Consider the following 22,500-nt stretch of genomic DNA (forward strand, 5'->3'; position numbering starts at 1 on the left):
GATATGCATACGCTTGCACATCTCACATCTGCACATGTATACTTACACACAATATAGATAGAGGGAGGAGAGAGAGAGAGAGAGAGAGAGAGAGAGAGAGAGAGAGAGAGAGAGAGAGAGAGAGAGAGAGAGAGAGAGAGAGAGAGAGAGAGAAAGACAGAAAAACAGACAGAGGGAAAGAAAGAAAAGAAAAGAAAGAAAGAAAGAAAGAAAGAAAGAAAGAAAGAAAGAAAGAAAGAAAGAAAGAAAGAGAGACAAGACCACACACACACACACACACACACACACACACACACACACACACACACACACACACACACACACACACACACACACACACACACACACACACACACACACACACACACACACACACACACACACATACCAAAGTCACCCAAAACAAACTTTTCTTTCTTTATGTAACAGTATATGACTAAGGATCTTATTCTCATGAGATCCATCAGCCTGCTGGTTATCTCAGGCAGTGGCGGAGTGTAGCCTATACGTCGATAAAGGAACTTTTAATTTCCACTCAGTAACAGAAAAGTCGCCTTGCAATATTGAACACTCCCCTTTCATCGAGAGCAGAAAAACAAGTGTTCTAAATGGCAGCCGGTAGACATTCCATTCAACCGCATCAAGCCAGCGCAAGCACTCGGATCAATTGGGCCCCAATCGCGACCCCCTGTCCCCCCGGCATTGTGGGTGGGGTGGCGGGTGGAAGAGTCAGCCTATTCTCCCTCTCGCCCCTGGGTGCTACAGTCCTCCTGAGCCTTTGGCACCAACGGTCAATCACGCCTTTTTTTGCCACTCCTCAAAATAACCACGGGAGCCTTCTGATTAGGCAAGGAAGGACACAAAACTTCTGCAGAGCAATATTGATGGAAAGAGCCCTTTTCAGTTGACACCCGCAAACGTCATGCAGGGGTCGCTAACCCCCTCCTTCCCTCCCGAATGTCTTTCCAGCCACAGATGATGATACATCACTAGGAGAAGACGTTTTTGAAGGAGTTTCTTTTCTGGGTTCCGATATCCCTAGCTTTGTGGTGGTAATCTTCAAAAACACTGTGTCCTTACTCTTTCTGTCTGAGTCTCTTTTCTTAATATCCCCTCACATGGTCGGCTTGTTCCTTTGAGGCCTAAACCCGGCTAATCTTTCCTCTCACTCTCTGCCTTTCCCTTCCGAGCATGTATGCACACACGCACGCGCGCAAGCATGCACACACGCACGCACAACTTCCTCGCTAGCTCTGCAAGTAAGCTTCTATCTCTCAGGCCTCTTGCAAGTCCCTCAACCCCATCACTACTAAAGCTACACTTTGGCATTACAGACATAAAGACAAAGTGGCAGAGCAAAAAAAAGAGGGGGAAAAAAGAAATATAAAAGGAAGAGCCGTCTAAAAGGAAAGCTTCTTCAGAAGTCACATTCAGCTGTGCATTATTAAAAACCCCAAAGCCCCTCTTTCAATAGAAATCTTTAAAAAAAAAGTTACACTCAGAGCCCATCCAGCTGTGGAAAGTCCCATGTGAAGACAGACAGCTTTTCTCTGCACGTTTCCATGAGACTTAGAACCGGAGCATACAGCAACTGTACTGTACATCCATTCCACACACATCCAGATGGCAATGCAATCATCCAGGGCCTGTCCAGCATGCAAATGCCCAAATGCCCCATTTTTATAGCAAACCCCCCGCCCACCCAAACACACACATACTGACACAGTACGTACACGTATGTACGAGCACACACACACAGGCACACGCACGCACGCACGCACGCACGCACGCACGCACGCACGCACGCACGCACGCACGCACGCACGCACGCACGCACGCACACACACACACACACACACACAGATCACACAGACAACACACATATCCCTGGAGCCACCAGAGGTTTAGGAGGAAAGCTGTTTATACTATAGACTGCGCCTCCGCACAATACACATGAAGGAACCCTTCATCAAAAGCAGCCAGGGATAATGCTCCAAACACACTTACTGTCTGCAATTTCTAGACAAAGGTAAGAGTTTAGATTTATGCAAGTGGATTTTTTAAGTTGTCAAAAATACTGCACAAAAGTTGTTGTGTGCTAGTTAATTGTTCAGGATGTAATGTCAGTCCTGTGTATGTCTATGTCCTGTCATGGTGTAGAGAGAAAACGTAATTTCAATTTCCTAGTATGACCTGTGCATATGAAGAAACTGACAATAAAAGCTGACTTGACTTGACTTGATAAACGGGAGTTGCACCAAAAAACATGAGGACAAGCATTAAATCAATAGTCAAAAAACTGTCTCTGGGTCAGTCCCTATAAACTGGGTGGCTTGAAATATGTAACTGTCAATATATATTGCCTTGGATCGCACATAAATGCACAATCCACAACAGGTTGGGTATCAGTTTATCACACACAGGATAAGGGAAGCCTGCCGTCAATATTCCAGGACCGCTCTGATTACAAGACCCCAATTGACTTTCTACAATAGCCAACAGGACACAAAACGTGCACACAAAACGTGCACACGCACGCACGCATGCACACACGCACGCACGCACACACACACACACACGCACACACACACAGGTCCAACAAATAAGACATTAAAGAAGCAAGGCAATGGTGGTTAGTGCTCAAAGATCGAAGAACTAAAAAGTCGTACCAATAAATCAGTGACTTTATAAATGTACATACACCTTTGCACTGTACATGGCTCATGTCTAGTGAAGCGTGCAGGTACCCGGTGTAAACAGTGTGTCAATGTATTCAGTTCTTAGATCAGCTGAGCAAACTGAATGCAGCCCAGGCACTGACCTACATTACCAAAAGCTGTTATAACCTGGCAGCCTACTCAAAAGCCTGCTTGCACTACTGTGAAATAGACGGGTTGAGAAAGACTTTTTTTATAATACAATATTTTGGCACATAGTCACTAAAGGGATAAAATGAGTACGCACACAGACATGCACACAGACACACAAACAAACACACACACACACATGAAACACAAACACACAAACAAACTCTCTCTCACACACACACATGCGCACACACACACATGCGCACACACACACATGCGCGCGCGCACACAAAAACACACACACACACACACACACACACACACACACACACACACACACACACACACACACACACACACACACACACACACACACACACACACACACACACACACACACACACACGCACACACACGCACACCACACACACACACACACACACACACACACACACACACACACACACACACACACACATCCATTGACGCACGCAATAGTGATTTCATATTTGCATTCAGGAGCAGAGGCAGGCACAGCACAGAGAGATCTCAGCATATTATACACCGTGCACATGTAACGGGCTAAGAAATGACGAGAACAGGGCACGAGTCAGGGGAGCTCAATAAATGCCCGATCAAGAAAGCCAACCAGATATCACGGCAACAACAAAAAAAGATGAAAAAGACAGAAAAAAGAAAGAAAAAAGAAGAGCTGTATGTGTCCACAAAGGCGGTATTGAGAGGAGGGGAAGAAAGGGAAGGTACATACTTATCTGTGCCTCGCTCCCCTGACAGGTCTCCAGCCCTCCGGCTCCTGTGTCCAGTCTCTCTGGTGGGGGAGCCTGGCGCGCTGTTGACAGCAGCGTTTGATTGCTGAATGGAACTACTCAGAGAGCCAGAGAACTGCCTCAGTCGGATCTCTCTCTCTTTCTCTTTTTCGCTCTCTCTCTCTCTCTCTCTGTCTCCCTCACGCATGAGTCGATAAAATCCTGCGGCAGCGAACTTTGAACTTCTCTCTCTTTCTCTCTGCTCTACCTGTGTGTGTGTGTGTGTGTGTGTGTGTGTGTGTGTGTGTGTGTGTGTGTGTGTGTGTGTGTGTGTGTGTGTGTGTGTGTGTGTGTGTGTGTGTGTGTGTGTGTGTGTGTGTGTGTGTGTGTGTGTGTGTGTGTGTGTGTGAAAAGTATGAAAAGTGTGTGAGAAAGCCAACCAACTCCTCCCCTTTTCCCCTTTCAGTTTTAGTGAAGCATGCCTTGGCAGGTTGGAGTCCAAGGAAAAGGATCAAAAGCCTGCACCTCTCTTTGCCTGTGCACCTCTCTCTCTCTCTCTCTCTCTCTCTCTCTCTCTCTCTCTCTCTCTCTCTCTCTCTTTCTCTCTCTCTCTCTCTCTATCTCTCTATCTCTCTGTTCCTGTCTTTTTCTATTTTCTTCCCTCGCCTCTTCCTACTCGTCCTTTTGAGTGAGTAAAGCTGCTCCTTGTTTTTTTGTGTAAATTTGCCCTGAGGGAGCACGCTGCGGTTCTGTTGCTGTCTTTGCCCTGACCGACATGAATCCTGAAATCCGTCTTGGTAAACACGCTCGCTCCCTTGCACCTTTCCAAACTGTGAGAGGAGAAAAGCACTGATTTCAGCCCTTTTTTTTACCTACCAGTACCTGCCTTCTTCTCTTCAGTACCTCCCTCTCTCTCTCTCTCTCTCTCTCTCTCTCTCTGTTGGTTGGTCTCTCTCTTTCACTCTCTCTGTATGCCCGTCTGCTCGTCTCTCTCTCTCTCTCTCTCTCTCTCTCTCTCTCTCTCTCTCTCTCTCTCTCTCTCTCTCTCTCTCTCTCTCTCTCTCTCTCCCTCAAACTCACTCTTTTTTTCACTGCTTCTGGAAGTGTTTCTGGGGGCTGTATTGAATGTCCGCTATCCTCTTATGTGCTGACAGGCGTGGGGGACAGAGAGAAATGAGGGGAAAAGCTTGGCTTGGCTGGCTGGGGGGGCAGTAGTCAGGGTGGAGTGGAGTGGAATGGAGTGGAGTGGAGGGGTGGGCCGTGGAGAAGTCAGGGGTGGGGCCAGGGGGATATGGGGGGCAACAGTGGTGGTGGTGGTGGTATGGGGTGTAGGGGTTGGTGGGGGGTGGGGGGGGTGGGGGGGTGTTACCTTTCAGGTTTCAATCACTGCATGACAAAAGAAGGGAAAGAAGAGGAGGAATGCAGTGACTGTGGAAAAGAGAGAGAGACAGAAAGGCGCATTGGCTGGGATTTTCTTTTTTTTAACAAGAAACACTATCCACTGGGGTGAGATCATTAACAGGGACAGTGTGTACTTGAGTCTTTCTCTTCCCTTTTGTGTGTGTGTGTCTCAGGGTGTCACTGTCTGTGAGTGCACGCACGGCTGAGTGTGTGTGGTGTGTGTGTGTGTGTGTGTGTGTGTGTGTGTGTGTGTGTGTGTGTGTGTGTGTGTGTGTGTGTGTGTGTGTGTGTGTGTGTGTGTGTGTGTGTGTGTGTGTGTGTGTGTGTGTGTGTGTGTGTGTGTGTGTGTGCGTCCGTGCGTGCGTGCATGAGTGCGTGCAAACTGTGTGTTTGTCTTTGTTTTATAACTGAGCCTTTGCCAAACAAACGCCTCCTTGCTTTGTCAGAGAAGGGCATTCTGGGCCGCTAGTGAGCGTGCGTTCGCGAGTGTGTGCGTGCATACCTGTCCACCACGGTGACCACAGTGACTGCCCTGACATGTTAACACCTCCGGCTCCTGCCTCGTTATGAGGTCAGAGTTCGCTCCACTATTGCCTATCAGTGTTAAACCCCCCTATAGCAACACAGGGGGGGGGGGGGGGGGAAGGGCATGCGGGTAGTAGGGAGGGGTAATGGAGGGGGTGGAGAGGGGTGTTTCTGGCTCCTGTGGAACGAGACAGCCTACTTCTCCAGGGGAGAGAGAGAGAGGGAGAGTGGGATAGAAGAGGGAGAAAGGGAGAGGGAGGGAGCGAGACGGATTGAGTTTCTCGTCACCTGTTCCTCTTCCCCTCCCTGCCGGCGGCCCACGCTGGGCTAGTGCAGATTTACTCCCCAGCCCACCACACACACACGCAGGCACACGTACGCTCGCACGCACACACACACACACACTTTAGATTTACACTTTTAATTGACTTTGCAGAGCTTACCAAGTACCAGGGGCACTGCCCCACATGACAGAGGAGACGACGGACGGGCGGGTGGGGAGAAATACATAAACAAACAGAGCAGATTGTGACCTAGAATGTGACACGGGCCAACAGTAAGGTTACACTGGGTGTACAAAGTAACTCTCACTCTCTCTCTCTCTCTCTCTCTCTCTCTCTCTCTCTCTCTCTCTCTCTCTCTCTCTTGGTTGGTCTCTCTCTTTCACTCTCTGTGTATGTCCGTCTGCCCATCTGTCTCTCTCTCTTTCTCTCTCTTTTTCTCTCTCTCTCTGTTGCTACACAGCCTGGTGCACGGTACAGACCTGCAGCAGTGGTAGTGAGAAACATGCAGTAGGCACGGGTCACATTTATGTTATGACCCAAACACAGCAGCTGCTGCTGTGGCACATGGCATGAGGCGAGAGCACACGAGCAGCACCCTCGCTCACTATACTACCACAAAGACACGGCAGCAGGCTGTCAGTCCATGTGTGAGAGGGCCAGAGTGATGAGTGACCAACCACTCGGGACGGAAGCACGACGGCGGAAAGCGTCGTTCTGGCTAATGTGAAGCGACGACTTTTTTCACAGTCGGTGTAGACTCTTAGTGCAGACGCGGTCGTCGGCGGGCCTATTCACTATTTGCTGAAAATACTCAGCTACATCATAACAATCATTGCTATGACAGTACCATGAGCCTTAAATAACAGTTAAACACATAGCCATTACAATTGTGGTGACAGTAAGGCTATAACGGTCAAAGGGGTTAAGACATTTTAATTTACATACATAGGCTCTGCACTAAGGGGTTGGCGGGCAAGAAAAGGTCAGTCCACCGGTGCAACCAGAATACTTAGGACTCAGGTCAGCCAACCTGCCCTCATCTCAACTCCTCCAGATGGGTGATTTGAGAGGAGCTAAAGCAGCCATGCTTCCATTTTCTCTACCACCACCACATCCAGGAGACAAGAGTTGCCTAATGGACAGGCTTTGAGTGCTCCTGAGCAAGACTGCACTGACTATACCATCTGCCCTCTGGATGGATGCTGTGCTCTCACACGGCCATCAGACATCCAGACATCCTTCAGACTATTTTTTTAAAAGGCAAACAAAAAAAGCATTGTACTTGTCTAACACAAAAACTTTCTGTAAAACTACAGAAAGCATACATGTGATCGTCTCACTCGCACTTGGAGCCTTAATACAGACTCAAGTGACACTGAGTAATGTGTATGAATGGCGGGTTTGAATGTACTGTATTTCATTGAAATAATGGGCTCAGGTTTCATACAGGCCACACATACAGATGCATGCACAAACTCGAGCAAGCACACATACATGCACGCACACACGCACGCCGAGGCTGCGCCTGCCTGAGATACAAGACAGTGCTGCTGTGGGCCGGGGGAGACGGCAGCTATTTTAACCACTCCTGGAGAACTCATTAGCTTTATCGCCAGCTCCTCTGCTTAACATGCTGCTCTGCTTTTGGGGCCCGGGTGTCAAGGGTTATCAGGGGTGACGTGCTGATATTTTGTAAATAGGTGATTAGGCCACACACACACACACACACACATACTCACACCCACCCCCTACGACCCAGACCCAACCACACACACACACACACACACACACACACACACACACACACACACACACACACACACACACACACACACACACACACACACACACACACACACACACACACACACACACACACGCACACAAACACACACAGACACACACACACACACACACACACACACACACACAGTCTGCCAGACAGCTGTTCCGTCCGTTAAGACTGCTGGGATGGACAGGTGTGCATTAAGGGCCATATCTATTAGGGCTTCTGCAGTTGCTACTGCTGCTGCTGTTCCTGCTGGTGGTAGTGGATGTTGTAATTGTCGTGGGGGGGTTGAGGGGGGGCACACGCTGTATTATAACCACCCCCTCCCCCACCACACCTCAGCATGGGGTCAAGGGCTTGTTGTATGACAAGAGGCAATGCGTCTCCCCCCATTAGCTCACACCACTGTCTCCTTCCCCATGCGACGACACTTTCCATTTGTATTGGGGGCCCTGCTTGCAAGGCCAGGATGATGGCCCATCAGCCCATTATCCTCCACAATGCCCCCTCCGTGCCAAGGACACAAGGAGCCACGGACAACAGCATGTGTCTCAGCCCAAGTGGAGAGACCACTCACCTCTGTTGGTATTTAAGGTGCTTTGTGGATACGATACAATTAAAACACTGCTGCAAAACACTGCGTGGAAGTCACTGCTGTGGAGCGGTGAAAGGCCTCACTGCATGAAATGATCTAAAAGGTAATGCCTTGGTGACGACGGTGTCAATGCAATCTACCCACACACTGAGTTCCTGTTTACTAACCAACACAAGTAGCAATTACTTGTTGATGAAAATGCATCACGTGTAGATTTAAAAATAAATAAATGAATAGTAAAACAAAACAAAAAGCATAGAACAGTGAGTTCTGTTAGAGGCTGCAGACATGTTGAGGAACTTTTAAGGGGCACATTTTGACAGTGTAAGCACCCACCCACAGGATGCTGGCGATAACAAGGGCTCTAAAAGGTTGCTTGCATAAACACGCGTTGTTTTTGTCTTAATATCTGTTAATTATTCCAGAGCCACTATGTAAAAGGACAGAGTCCATAGGACAAACAGTTTCCAACGGTTTTTCAACATTGTAAATGCCATCATCGTATTATATGGAGGTAAACCTTTGGAAAATGTATTCATCTAAATTCATCTTAATGTCCTGAATGTTTTCACAGCATAATGTGGCATGTAAGGCTTTGCTTCCAGGACACCAGTCCATTTACATGTGTATATTTTAGCACATTTTCAAAAACTTCATGCTTTAAAATGGCAAAGGTATTTTATGTTCTCTATAATGGTGGGCGGAAGACGTACAGATTACACCTGCACTTCGGTAGCCACAGGTTGGGTAAGTGAACCTAGTGAACCTTTAGAACATAACATAACAGCTATTGATTAAATCCATTCAGCTGATACCTTATGGAAAATCTTCATCTCAGAAATAATCAATTGAAACAACTCATTTTGTATCAGACAGACTGTGTTGTACAACACGCTTCCATGGCAACAACATTGCTCCTGTGGCAATTGCATCCATGACATCAGCAAAAATACAACACAAAATCATCAAATGTGATATACTATAACAGTATTACACAACATGGGAATGTGTGCTTTGAGTGTTTGAAATGTAACTTGTTTGAATGTTTATTTAGGCCTACACTGAATAAAATATAATTTATACCTGCAAGGTATTCATTGACTTACAATATAAAACAGACAGAGGAGATGATAAAGTGTATCAGGGCGGAAAATGGGTAGGAATTTATCTTCTTTGTAGTTGACCAAAGTACTTCTATGAAAGTACTAGATGAAAAATACATTGTGTAAGCCCCGTCATGCTGAAGTGCTTCTTCGAGAATAGAAAAGCGGTAGGGAAAGAGCCTATCTAAGGGCGGCTGTTACTGAAGGAGTGTGGGGTAATTCTGGCGGGGAAGTGCTGGAGAAGTAGAGATCAGAAGGTGATTCGCACTTGCCAGCAGTGCATTCCACTGAAGCACCGAGTTCAGGTTGTAAAAACGGGGGTGGGGAATCTATTTCATTCGAGGGGCCCTTTCAAATTTTATAAAGTCCTCCAAGGGCCGTACTATGAACACAAACCAGGATATCCCCCTGCACTTTAAGCCTATATTGAAGGCGCCCACCTTCACAACAGACCCCACCTTCACTAGGTCCCCTGAAAATATAGGCAGGCTAACTTAATAGTATTGCAAATGTAATTTCTAAGATTGCTTTACAAAACATGTCATATTTAATGTGAGACTGCATAATATTAAAATCATATCGAGGGCTGGATAAGAAGGCCTCACGGGCCATAGGATCCCCACCCACCCCACCTACAATGTAGAACAACTTGCTCCTATACTCTGACACACTTCATGAAAAAACAACATCCTTCCATCACTCTACGTAATCACCAAACCCGCCCTGCTTTGCTCATAACACTCACTGTCAAGTGGAGCTAAGAGACATGAAGGGACATTCTCTCCAAAGAGGTAAGAAAAGAATGGATAAAATATACCCTCCTGAAATGTCACTCTGCCTCCATTTAGAGACAAGACTAGTTTTTTATTCCACCTTTGCTATTTGGCACATTGTGATTTTTCTTTCTAACCACCACCACCACAGTGTCTTATCTGAAAAAGCTCTCAGAAGTGATGGTGGTGGTACAGCCTTGGGACAGACCCTGAAAGTTCTCAATCCTAGCTGCTATTCAAGCCGTAAAAAAAGCAATCAGGTGCCTCTGGCAGCGAGGAGCGCCCCAAAGCCGTGAAGCCTGGGGTACAGTGGAGCGAGGGAAAGAGAGAGAGGGGCACGGCAGATAAAGCCAACCCTTAAGAGCACCGCACCACACCACACCTCTCAGGTAGGAGAACAGATGGTGGAAGGTGGCACATATGGGTAAACAAAAAAAAGAAGGAAGAAAAAAAAGTATGAAGCCACTGCTTTAACTTTGTTTTGACATTTGCTGGAGAACTCTGATCTGGACATTTCAACTTTTGTGCAAAGTCACACAGATGCTCCGAGTGTCAGCAGCAATGGTCAGCAACTCTCCTTACCTTTTTTTCTCATTCTATACATCCTGTCTTCTCTTTCTTTCCTTCTTTCCTTCCCCCCCTCTCTCTCTATATATATATGTATACAGTATATATCTGTCTTTTCTCTCCCTCTCTCCCTCTCTCCCTCTCTGTCTCTCTCTCTCTATATATATATATATATACAGTATATATCTGTCTTTTCTCCTTATCTTTCTCTCTCTCTCTCTCTCTCTCACACACACACACGCACGCACGCACGCACGCACGCACGCACGCACGCACGCACGCACGCACGCACGCACGCACACACACACACACACACACACACACACACACACACACACACACACACACACACACACACCCTAATCTCTGTGGGAGAGCCAATCAGGTGGCTAACACGTTGCGGGTGGGTCAGGGCAGGGGTGTGGGGGTGTGGGGGTCAGGGTCCTGGGAGGTTGCTGCTGTAATAGCATTGGGGGCCCCTGTGGAGTGAGGGGCCAGAGGCCTTTGCCTGGCCCTTACTGGGGGGTTTTTACACCCCTGAACTGCACTGCACTGCACTGCACTGCACTGGCCTGACCCCTGTACCCCTCGCTCAGGTCACAACAAATCCACCACCCCCCCTCTCTCAGCAACCCCCAGTCAGTCAACTCAACTCAGCTCAGCTCACCGCCACGCTGGAGCCACAAGGGAGAGACAAGTGCCAGCAGAACAATAGCCCTCACACAGGGTTATGTTTGATTAACGGCAGTTCGATTCGGCAATTAACTGCCAAGCTCAGATTGCTGTGCCTGCTATGGCGGGCGCTTAAGAGACAAACTACTTGCATTAACTCCCTTTACATTCCATGGGAAGAAGAGGAGTTCACTGAGGTGAGCAGAGGTATGTAGGCACCAGTTAAAAATCACTAAATTCAGCTGATAATCACATTCATTGTAAATTTCTGTGGGGTAGCTGAATGGCCTGTAATAAATATTTCCCTCATGTTTACTGCCTGAAAGGAGTGGGTATGCAATAAAACCAGGAGAAGAGTGGTGGTATCCAGAGCAATATTAGCAGTGAGGATTTTTCATTCTATAATTAAGCGCTCATAATCAGCATTTCTAATAGCTTTATAATCAACATCACTATGGGTACACTGCTATATTACACTCCTCTGTCTGGAAGTGATATGACGACGTAGCAGTGACATATTTCAGTGGCAAAGAGTAATACAAAAATCCAGTCTCCATGACTTACCAGTACACCGCCTGAACGTCCCCAGATGACAGGAGTGAAGGCCGTGGAAAAGTAATTTGTTCGGATCCCGGTTGAAGGTGGGAGGTCAGTGATAAGCCCCAGTGTCCTCTAAGCCTGCAGAGGGGAAGGTAGGGGGAAAAACAGAGAGAACATTCAACAACAGAGTTCAACAAAGGACACAGAAGAAGGACGGCGGCAGCAACAACGCGTTACCGGGGAGGCGAGCTGGCTTGCGGAGCGATGCTTAGCTCCCTGTGCAAGCTGTGAAACTGCATGCGCTCACCCAATTATTACACTGGCCGACTGGCTTTTACAACGGGGGAGGTTAGGCCTAGGGAACCTGCTGCTTTCAGCCATGGTGAGGTCTTTGACAAAACCAGATCAGTCTAAATGTAGTGCGTTTAATATAATCTTTAATGTTCAACGGCGTTAAGGCGCAGCTAAAGGCAGCTCCACTGTGGCTTCTGAGACCAGGAGTCTTCTCCACAGCACCTGCTAATGAGGAGACACAGGCAGTAGGGTTCCCGTGGTGCAGCTCGTGGTGGAAATAGGGGAAGTGGTAGTAGTTATGAAACTATGTAGATGGTCTTCTCTGATAAATCTGGCCAGGGCAGGGCTCTGAATTAAACACTGCCAACTGGCCAAATTGCTGGTGAAAATTCAGTTTGGCTGGTAGAGAAGACCAACTTACCAGCCACTTTGACTGGTAGTCTGTGTGTGTGGCTAGAAGGATTTAGTCAAGTCAGCTTTTATTGTCAGTTTCTTCATATGCACAGGGCATACAAGGAGATTGAAACAACAATTGAAACATTAGCAAATTTGGCTAGTGATGAAAAAAGCTAATGTATAATGTAGCCCTGTATCTGGCCATTACATTATAAAATTGAAGACAGTGCTGTGTTAGGTCGAGGTGTTATTTATTGCACATTTCATTTTGTATGCTTTAGCTTCAGGTCACAACTCGAATTGCGCTTGATCTCCTACACTTCCCCACCCCACTAACCAACCTTCTCAAGGAGCTTACGTTCTGTAGGTACAATATACAAGCGGGTTGGGTAGGCCTTCCAAATGAAAATGTCATGTCCTTGTCTATGTTGGTAGCAAAAGGACATGCTGCAATGCAACACACACAACTATGAAACATTTCACAAATTAACAGTCATTTCCATTAGCTGTTTACAACTGAGCTGTCACCCTCACACCCCAGCAACACCTAACACCAACAGCCTGCGGAAGAACGATGCCTCTCAACAGACAGACACAGACATTAACTGGGTGTATGGACCACAGGAGTGTGGGAGTCTGTAGGGGCGTGTGATGGGGTGTTGGGGAAGGGTGCGGGTGCGGGGGCTACTTTTGTTGTCCTCCCCCATTCTCCATTCCTCAGCCCTTAATTGTTCTGCTGACACCCCTGTTTGTGTCCAAACAGCTGAAGCGTTTTGTGATTACAGGGGTAGATTGGGCAGTAATGGGACAGCCTTGAAAGCCCAGGGGAAAACAAGCCTTCTGGGAAGGACGGGTGGTGGCCTGACATGAGAGAGAGAGAGAGAGAAAGAGAGAGAGAGAGAGAGAGAGAGAGAGAGAGAGAGAGAGAGAGAGAGAGAGAGAGAGAGAGAGAGAGAGAGAGAGAGAAAGGGAAGACAAGAAGTCTGCTTCCCTTGGGATGTACCTTTAGGAATGTACCATCCAACATGCCAGTACATGAGATTAGGCTGTGTGTGTGTGTGTGTGTGTGTGTGTGTGTGTGTGTGTGTGTGTGTGTGTGTGTGTGTGTGTGTGTGTGTGTGTGTGTGTGTGTGCACGCGCGTGTGCGTGTGCGTCGTGCGTGTGTGTGTACTACTGTATTGACGTGAAAGTGTATCTTTGCCTATCCTGATGAGAAATCCTTTCCGCTGGTCTCGTCGTTGATGAGTTAGTCAATTTATCAATGAGGCAGTTCCAATCTCCCATAACATCCATATATCCATCCATCACATGCTGAGCGAATGACTGATCGACCATCAGCTCACAGTCCTCTCCCTCCATGCCATGTGACCAGGGGTGGGGAACCTATGTCTCGAGGGCCATTTATTGGCTTTCTTCAATAAAGGCCTAAAGTGCAGGGGGAAATCCAGTTTTGTGTTCATAGTATGGTCCTTGGAAGACTTTTACAGGCCTTCAGGAATTTGAAGTGGACCTTCGAATGGAAAAGGTTTCCCACCCCTGCATGTGACAGACAGTCAGAGAGGCAGGCACAGGCCCATATATGAAGAGTTCAGATGCAAAACCCCCTAACTCCATTTCTGAAGACCTGCACTTCTATATTTTTAGAGAACCCCGTTGTTGGTTTGGTTTACATTCATGTACTTGATAATACATATAAATAGTTATATTACATAAATCATTTTTAAAAATATGCAATTTTGATAGCTTTGTATTAAATAATAATGAATTAAGATTCTTTTCTGAAAAGGCACTTAGGGGGTTTTGCATCTGAACTCTTCATATACAGTACGTGGCTCAGCCCTCCCCTCAGGTGTTTGTGTTGTTAGCCTGCCCTGACCTGACCCGACCATAACACAGCAATATGCCCCAGCACGATCTCCATCTTGGAAGCGGCACAGTGGAATACATAATGTGGGGAAACAAGGGAGAGCTCACGAAAACATGACTCATTTAATCAAACACACAGCCTAACCAACAGAATTGAGCCGAGGTGTGTGTGTGTGTGTGTGTGTGTGTGTGTGTGTGTGTGTGTGTGTGTGTGTGTGTGTGTGTGTGTGTGTGTGTGTGTGTGTGTGTGTGGTGTGGTGTGTGTGTGTGTGTGTGTGTGTGTGTGTGTGTGTGTGTGTGTGTGAGTGAGTGTGAGTGAGTGAGTGTGAGTGAGTGAGTGTGTGTGTGTGTGTGTGTGTGTGTGTGTGTGTGTGTGTGTGTGTGTGTGTGTGTGTGTGTGTGTGTGTGTGTGTGTGTGTGTGTGTGTGTGTGTGTGTGTGTGTGAGAGAGAGAGAGTGTGTGTGTGTGCGAAAGGGCATGTGTGTGTGTGTGCGTGCGTGCAAGTGTACATGCGAGAGTACATGCGTGCGTGTAAAAGTGTGTGCGTCGGGGACATGTGTGTGTGTGTGTGTGTACGTGTGTGCATGTAAGAGTGTGTGTGTCGGGGACATGTGTGTGTATGTCTGTGAGTGCATGTGTCAGGGACATGAGTGGGAGTGTGTGCGTGTGGGTGGGTGTTAGTCCAAGCTGAAAGCTGTTTGTGTCCCACAGCCCACCTCAACAGCAAAATGGCTCATGTGCGTCAGACAATAAATGACTGAGGGAGAGAGGGGCCAGCAGACTGCTGATTGCTGGGAACACACTGGTTGGTGCCCTCCCCCCTTCTGACCACACACACACACACACACTCACACACACACACACACACACACACACACACACACACACACACACACACACACACACACACACACACACACACACACACACACACACACACACACACACACACACACACACACACACACACACACACACACACACACACTTTCGTGATTCAGTCTAAATGGAAAACAATAGACGCAGACTTTGAATGGACTAACCACATCATGAGATAATAGTGTTCTTTCAGATGTGACGGCTGGGTTAATCATACAAACTGTGTTCCTTTCCGCACCATTACCTGACATATTTTCATTTCCTCCGGTCATAATTCTCATCCAAATAAAACGCTCAGACAAGGCTAACATTGGAAATCAGGTGTGTTTCTACGCTAATATGGTTGATGATGACAACAAACAACTCGGAAATACAGCCCCCCGAAACACACGCACACACCCTTCCTTTCTCTCTTGCATTGTCTCACTCTCTCGCATGGTCTCACTCTCTCCCATTGTCTCACTCTCTCTGACACACAAGAAAGCACACAGCATGTGTTAGGTGAGCACTTTCAGGAAGAACTTGATGTGGATCAGGACTTGACATTTTTGAATACTTGTCTCACTTGTTTGCTGTTTCACATTGTGCTTCTATGTGACTGTTGCCCAGTATAGAGTCTATGTCTGCATGGGGAAGTAACAAACATAATTTCAATTCTTTGTATGACCAGCGCATGTAAAGAAATTGACAATAAAACAGACTTGACTTGACGTGTGTGTTTATGTGCGTGTGCATGTGTGTGTGTGTGTGTGTGTGTGTGTGTGTGTGTGTGTGTGTGTGTGTGTGTGTGTGTGGTGTGTGGTGTGTGTGTGTGTGTGTGTGTGTGTGTGTGTGTGTGTGTGTGTGTGTGTGTGTGTGTGTGTGTGTGTGTGTGTGTGTGTGCGTGTGTGTGCGTGTATGTGTGTGTGTGTGGGTGCGAACCCAGGAGGTCCATCAGCAACAGCAGAGGGGGCAGGTGTTAACGTCTTCGGAATGCCTGACAGCTGTCACTATGGCCACCCTGACACAGTGAGAGTGCTGTGTATTTACCTCCGACTCACTCACTCTCACATTCACACATTAAGACACACGGCAGAGTGGTGTAGCTGTCAACTGCCACTGTTTGGCTCGCGGACACCAGTGCTACAAATATCAATCCCAACAAGCAATGATGAATTCATTTGTTTAATATGAGATTACAGTGTACGATTCATTCTGACACCAACTGATAGCTTGCCCCTTTATGTCTGTTATTTTGCTCGCTGCTACCAGTGCTACAATATCAATCCCAGCAAACAACAATGAATTCATTTGTTTAATATGAGATTATAGTATGTGATTCATTCCGCCACCGACTGATGGCTTGCCACACATTATGTCTGTTTACCTAGCAACCTCCGAGGCACATTTGGCTGCCATTCTGTTGCGTAATGTCCCCGTGGTACTCCCGCGTGTCCCTCTGTGTCCCGATACGAAACTATTGTAGCACATGAATGAGACAACGGTGACTCATACTTACTTACACCCAGACAACTTTAACATCGAGCCCAACGCAATGAGTCTCCACTGTCTCGCTCATCTGTCTCATGGCCATTTTATGTTAGACAGTATTGTTTATCCACGTGTGTGTGTGCCCACTCTCTGCCCACCATCCATCTCTCGGTGCGCTCCCCTCTTAACTTCTCTCAAAATGCAATTCCATCAGCTCCTAATGGCCAAATTAGATCAGCACCCAGCAGCCATTACGCCCTCCATTTAAGGAGATCTATGCGGTCATAACGGCTACTTAGAGTTAATTAGACGGCCTTTTCTCTGTGTTGCCACCGGCCATAATGCGGCAGGATGGAGAGATTATTGAGTTTTATCACTCTTTTACCGTGGGGCTCCCCCCCCCCCTTCTCTCTGCTCTCTTCACTTCCCCATGTCGGCCAGTACAGGGGAGAGAGGCAATAAAAGCTGTGTCATAAGAGCTGCTGCGGAGTGATAAGCGCGCAGGATGACAAAGGCCATCGATTTTCCCCGCCAGATAAAAACAAAGAGCGCCACTGTCTCACTGGATTGATCTGATTTCCTTTTTTTTGCTTTTGCTTTTCTGTGCTCCTCCCACCATCATCGCAGGTTCCTAGCAGGTATACTCTAAGCAGCAGGGTAATTGCACAGACTTGCCCCGAATGATGATGAAGGGCGAGAAAGATGAAGGGATGAATTCTTGAGAGGGGGGAAATTACACAGGGCTCAATTTATCAAGGCAAGTGGCTGATAAGTTGTTATTAAATCCTCCACCACCGCCCGCCACACAAGACGAGGATGTTGTCGCTGCTGCTGCTGCTGCTGCATGCTGGTGGGACGTGTTTCGTCTTGAACACACAAGTGGCAGCACTGCGCTGAAGAATCCCAGAACACCCCTCTTATCTTAGGCAACCTCTAAAATCTAGTCAGTCCCCGATGCAGAGGGAATCTCAAAGAGCCATGGGTAAGCAAGCAATCCCAGGCCCTCTCGACTCTACACGTGACGGCACATCTGACAGACACAGCGGAAGACAAAGTCGAGCCGAAGGAGCTGGGAGAGAAGCGTCAAACGTTTCCCTCAGATACCCTCCTATAACTCCCCTTTCCTCCCTCCACCCACACCAACCTCCACCCACACCGCCCACCTCCCCTCCCCTGCACACCCCAGGCACTGATTCCTCAGCAGAATGGGAAAATGGAGGCCTGAATAATTTATGGACGCAGATTAATACAGCGCTGCATGTTTGCACCACCGTGGTACGACAACAGCCCACACAACATGTGCTCTGAGAGACCATATGCTGTGTATACATGCAAACACACACATACATGCACAGACACAGATACACGCAGGCCGTCCCACACACACACAGACACATACACGCACAAGCACGCACACACACACACACGCGTGCGCACGAACGCACGCACGCACGCACGCACGCACGCACGCACGCACGCACGCACGCACGCACGCACGCACGCACACACACCTTGGGATTTGAGACTTGAGATCCGAGATAAAAACTCTGCAACTTCATTGGGGAAAACTAATCCAGCGTCCACATTTCGCACAGTCTGCCTTGTTTTGCTCTGCTGTGCCATTTATAGTTTCCAGAGTTTCGATGCTCTTTGCGGATTCCCTTTGAGGTGTAGTATGGTACAGAGGAGGAGGCTTCTATTTTGGAGCCGCGTTGACCCCCCACATCCCATCCCAAACAGTGAGTGGGTTTGATCTGCACTGGCTGACTACTGTGAAGGGGGACCAGCAGCACAGCACATACAGCAACGCAACACAGCTGATGCGTTCGTGCAACATTCTCCAGGATTAGCCATCCACGGTGAAGTCATCAAGGAAACGGGGATGACAGAACGTGTTAAAGAGGCCATTGGTGGCACGGCTCAAAGTGGGATGAGGTGAGACAAAACACAAATCTCTCTCTCACTCTCTCTCTTTCTCTCTCTCTCTCTCTCTCTCTCTCTCTTTCTCTCTCTCTCTCTCTCTCTCTCCTGTGTAATCCACATCATTCTGTGGCGAAACTGCGGCATTCCCAGAGACAACCTCTCCACCCCTGTTAATACCCCTGGCATGTAAACACACATAAAGCCATCACTCTCTCCAGAAATAGGGAGCTTTGAGAAAAAAAAGAGAAAAAAAACGCAGTAGCACTCATGCGGAGCGCCACCACTCTTCGTGACCCTACTGCATATTTATATGCCTCTCTCCCTCCCTCCTACATGCCAGACCCTCCGCTTCTGAGTTTTTTTCTTCCCCTGTTGCTGCTTCTCTGCGCTGCTTGTCAACGTGGCCTTAGTCAGCAACATGTCTGCCGCTCTGCTGTGCTCTGCTCTGTCACCATCATCTCAGCCCTGGGTCTTGCCTGTCATGCAATTGGGAAGGGAAAAAATGGTGGAGAAGAGTAAAAAAAATGGTCCCTTTTCAATGTGCAGGGATGATGTGCTGGAGCGAAGAGTGGCAATGGGTGAAGTATTTCACATCAACCTGAGTGGGCAGGCAGAGATGTTGAATTATTAAGAACAGAGACAGAGAGAAGGGAAAAGAAGAAGGGGAGAGAGAGAGAGAGAGAGAGAGAGAGAGAGAGAGAGAGAGAGAGAGAGAGAGAGAGAGAGAGAGAGAGTGTGTACTAGCATCTGTGTGTGCCTGCATCAGATGCACTAGGAACAGTTCTCGGCAGCTGAAAATTATTTAACCCTACCCATATAACCGTAAAGTAGTAATAACGGCTAATAGGCCATTTCTCAGTGCACCAAAGGCCATTTTTCTTTGAGCCGTGATGATTTAATCCCAATTCCTTTTTAAAAGCTCCCTCCTCCCCCGGGGGAAGCATCTCTCTACACGCCCCGCAGGGCCGCTGCTGAGAGGCCATCTTCATTCCTCATCTGCTAGTCGATGACGAGGAAAATGAAGCAACGCTAAGTACGGCGCTTTATCTCTGCAGGTGATGAATGAACAACCCTTTCTCTAATACTGCCCTTTGATGTAGCCTATGTACAAGTATTTCCGGAATGCTCCTTGGGACATATTGTACACACAGGATATACTTCCAACTCCTGTCCTTCAGGGATGAAAAATACTGGTAAAATAGTGGGAATACCAGTAAACACACTCATGACCTGTGGGCCGAACTCTCACTGGACACATCTCGGGAGTACAGCTCTCTCACTCTCATGTAGAAGAGCTCCCCCACATTGAGAGGCACTCAAGCAGCCAGTGCATTAAGCACACGTGTGAAGCCCCCACACAGCTTCGCATTCGGGTCATTCACGTGTCAACAGGAGATGCGATAGAAATAGATAGAATAGAATAGAATAGAATAGAATTGAATGAGAGAGAGAGAGAGAGAGAGAGAGAGAAGGAAAAAGAGAGAGGGAGAGAGAGAGAGAAAGAGAAAGAAGAGAGAGAGAGAGAGAGAGAGAGAGAGAGAGAGAGAGAGAGAGAGAGAGAAAGAGAGAGAGAGAGGAAAGGCCTTCACATGTGCTCACTTGAATCACTGTGCACCATCTGTAAAGTGCTGATAACCGTCGTTATCTTGTCTGGGATGCGTGTAGTTTTTCAGGTACGAGGTTTCCTCTCCCTCTCTCTCTCTCTCTCTCTCTCTCTCTCTCTCTCTCTCTCTTTCTCTCTCTCTCTCTCTCTCTCTCTCTCTCTCTCTCTCTCTCTCTCTCTTTCTCTCTCTCTCTCTCTCTCTCTCTCTCTTTCTCTCTCTCTGTCTTTCTCTCCTTCCCTGTATATACTGGGTGCCATGAGATTGCGTGTCCAGATTAGTTAACCCAACCCCCCCCTCCCAACTCCACTCAGTAGCCGTGTGCACACAACATAAGAAAGAGTACACAATAGGTTGGAGGGACGGAACGGAACACACCTCTCAGAGACAAAAGCCTCGACCTCAGCCTACTGGCCTGTGAGACTGGCCTGCCCCTAACCAGGCTCAACCACGACTACTCCCATACAAAATGACCAGCACAACCCCCCATGCTCCACTCCACCCTGCTCCCCCTGTGCAAAACTGAAAGAAATAGAATGAAGAGGAGGATGAGAGGTCACGATCAAAGAAAAGAATGGAACCAGGGAATCCGGGGAGGTGTGTGTGTGTGTGAGTGTGTGAATGTGTGTGTGTGTGTGTGTGTAGAGCTAGGCTGGAGGAGTGGGGTCATGTTGTATAGGCCAGTCCCTTTTTCTTCCTCCTCCTCCTTGTCCTCCTCCTCCCTCAGCGGGCCCGAGTGACGTGGAGCTTCTCTGTAATACAGGTTGCATTGTTGTGTGGATGAGGCTTGAATGGTTTGATGGACGCGGCTTGAATCAGCCATTCGTGTCCTTGCGTGTTTGGCCGGTGTCGCTTTGATCCTTTGACGTGCATGCTTTTCTGTTGTTTCTCCTCCTCGGTGTGTGTGTGTGTGTGTGTGTGTGTGTGTGTGTGTGTGTGTGTGTGTGTGTGTGTGTGTGTGTGTGTGTGTGTGTGTATATATGTATTTGTGGTGTGAGAAAAAAATCTTTTCAAATGTGTGCTGTGCTGAGCAGCGGCAAACACTCTACAGTATATTGTGTCAAGTACACACACTGTTGTCATCAATGTTAAATGAACAGCCAGAGCGAACGTGTTGTACAGACACGGTTTATGCTCTAGCTTGATGTCACTTCCTTGTACCGCAAGGGCACAAAAGCGGCCCAGGCTAAATATTTCATGCAAAAAAGTTTATCTAAATATTTAATCCAACGCGGCGAACCGCTTCCACCATTTTTCATCTCGGCCAAGAGAGCTTGGCCCGGGCCCTGGCGGCAGCATGCCGCACGCCAAGACCAACAACTCAGCTGTCTAATGAAATAATTGCCGACATAACAACGGCTACATGCACTTTAAGGATGTCACATAAATCACAGAGGCTGCACTGTAAAGCCTCCATATAAAGTGTGTTAGTGTTATTCCTAGCCGTCTGCCTGTCCACAGCCCAGGTTATGTCTAAGCGAGTCGACGCGCCCGTTACTGTCCGTCCTCGATCGGTGGCTCGCTCTGTAAATCATGGCAAATGGCTCGGACTGAGGGGGAGTAATCAACGGACTGGACAAACAAACGCAGAGGCGTAATCAATCAGGCCTGCACGCTTGGCCCGGCTCTTTACCTAATGAGTTACCCGTGCTCACTGCTTGCATTTCTCCGTACGGACAAGCATCCTCTCTCGTGTCGCACAAACACACAATGTCTTTTTTCTTTTTCGAGAGCAGCGGAGTATGAGTCGCTTGAAGGGAGCGGGAGAAATTCACTCGCTCGCACTTGGGAACAAATAAGCATTTTCTCAGCGCCGGCTGCTGCTATGGAAGCTGACGGCCAGCTATCTTGACCTCTCAGCTGGTGGGGAGAGCCTAGGCAGGGGACGCTGGCCAAGCAATGTGTGTGTGAGTGTGTGTATGTGTGTGTGTGCGCGTTCGTGTATGTGTTTGAGTCTGTGTATGTGTGTGTGGGCACACTTTAGTCTGTGTGTGTGTGTGTGTGTGTGTGTGTGTGTGTGTGTGTGTGTGTGTGTGTGTGTGTGTGTGTGTGTGTGTGTGTGTGTGTGTGTGTGTGTGTGTGTGTGTGTGAGTGTGAGTGTGTGAGAGAGAGAGGGAGAGAGAGAGAGAGAGAGAGAGAGAGAGAGAGAGTGCATGCATGTGTGTATGTGCCTGTGTGTGCATGAGTGCATGTATAATTATGTGAGTGTGAGTGTATACTGTATGTGTGCGTGTGGAGGAGAGGGAGT

At 47.9% G+C, this 22,500-nt stretch overlaps 1 protein-coding gene across 3 annotated transcripts in view; it reads right to left on the reverse strand.

Moving 5' to 3' along the window:
- large2 (LARGE xylosyl- and glucuronyltransferase 2) overlaps positions 1 to 22,500 on the reverse strand; it is a 104,665-nt gene that overhangs the window by 19,917 nt on the left and 62,248 nt on the right. For 2 of the 3 annotated variants that reach the window (XM_063189116.1, XM_063189115.1), the window contains exon 2: positions 11,848 to 11,961. The gene's annotated coding sequence lies outside the window, so the exon portion shown is untranslated. Of the gene's footprint in view, positions 1 to 3,576; positions 3,784 to 11,847; positions 11,962 to 22,500 lie in introns of those variants that run through there. The other variant, XM_063189117.1, reaches the window with a different exon arrangement.

This window comes from Engraulis encrasicolus, chromosome 22 (genome assembly GCF_034702125.1).
Source record: "Engraulis encrasicolus isolate BLACKSEA-1 chromosome 22, IST_EnEncr_1.0, whole genome shotgun sequence".
NCBI lineage: Eukaryota > Metazoa > Chordata > Actinopteri > Clupeiformes > Engraulidae > Engraulis > Engraulis encrasicolus.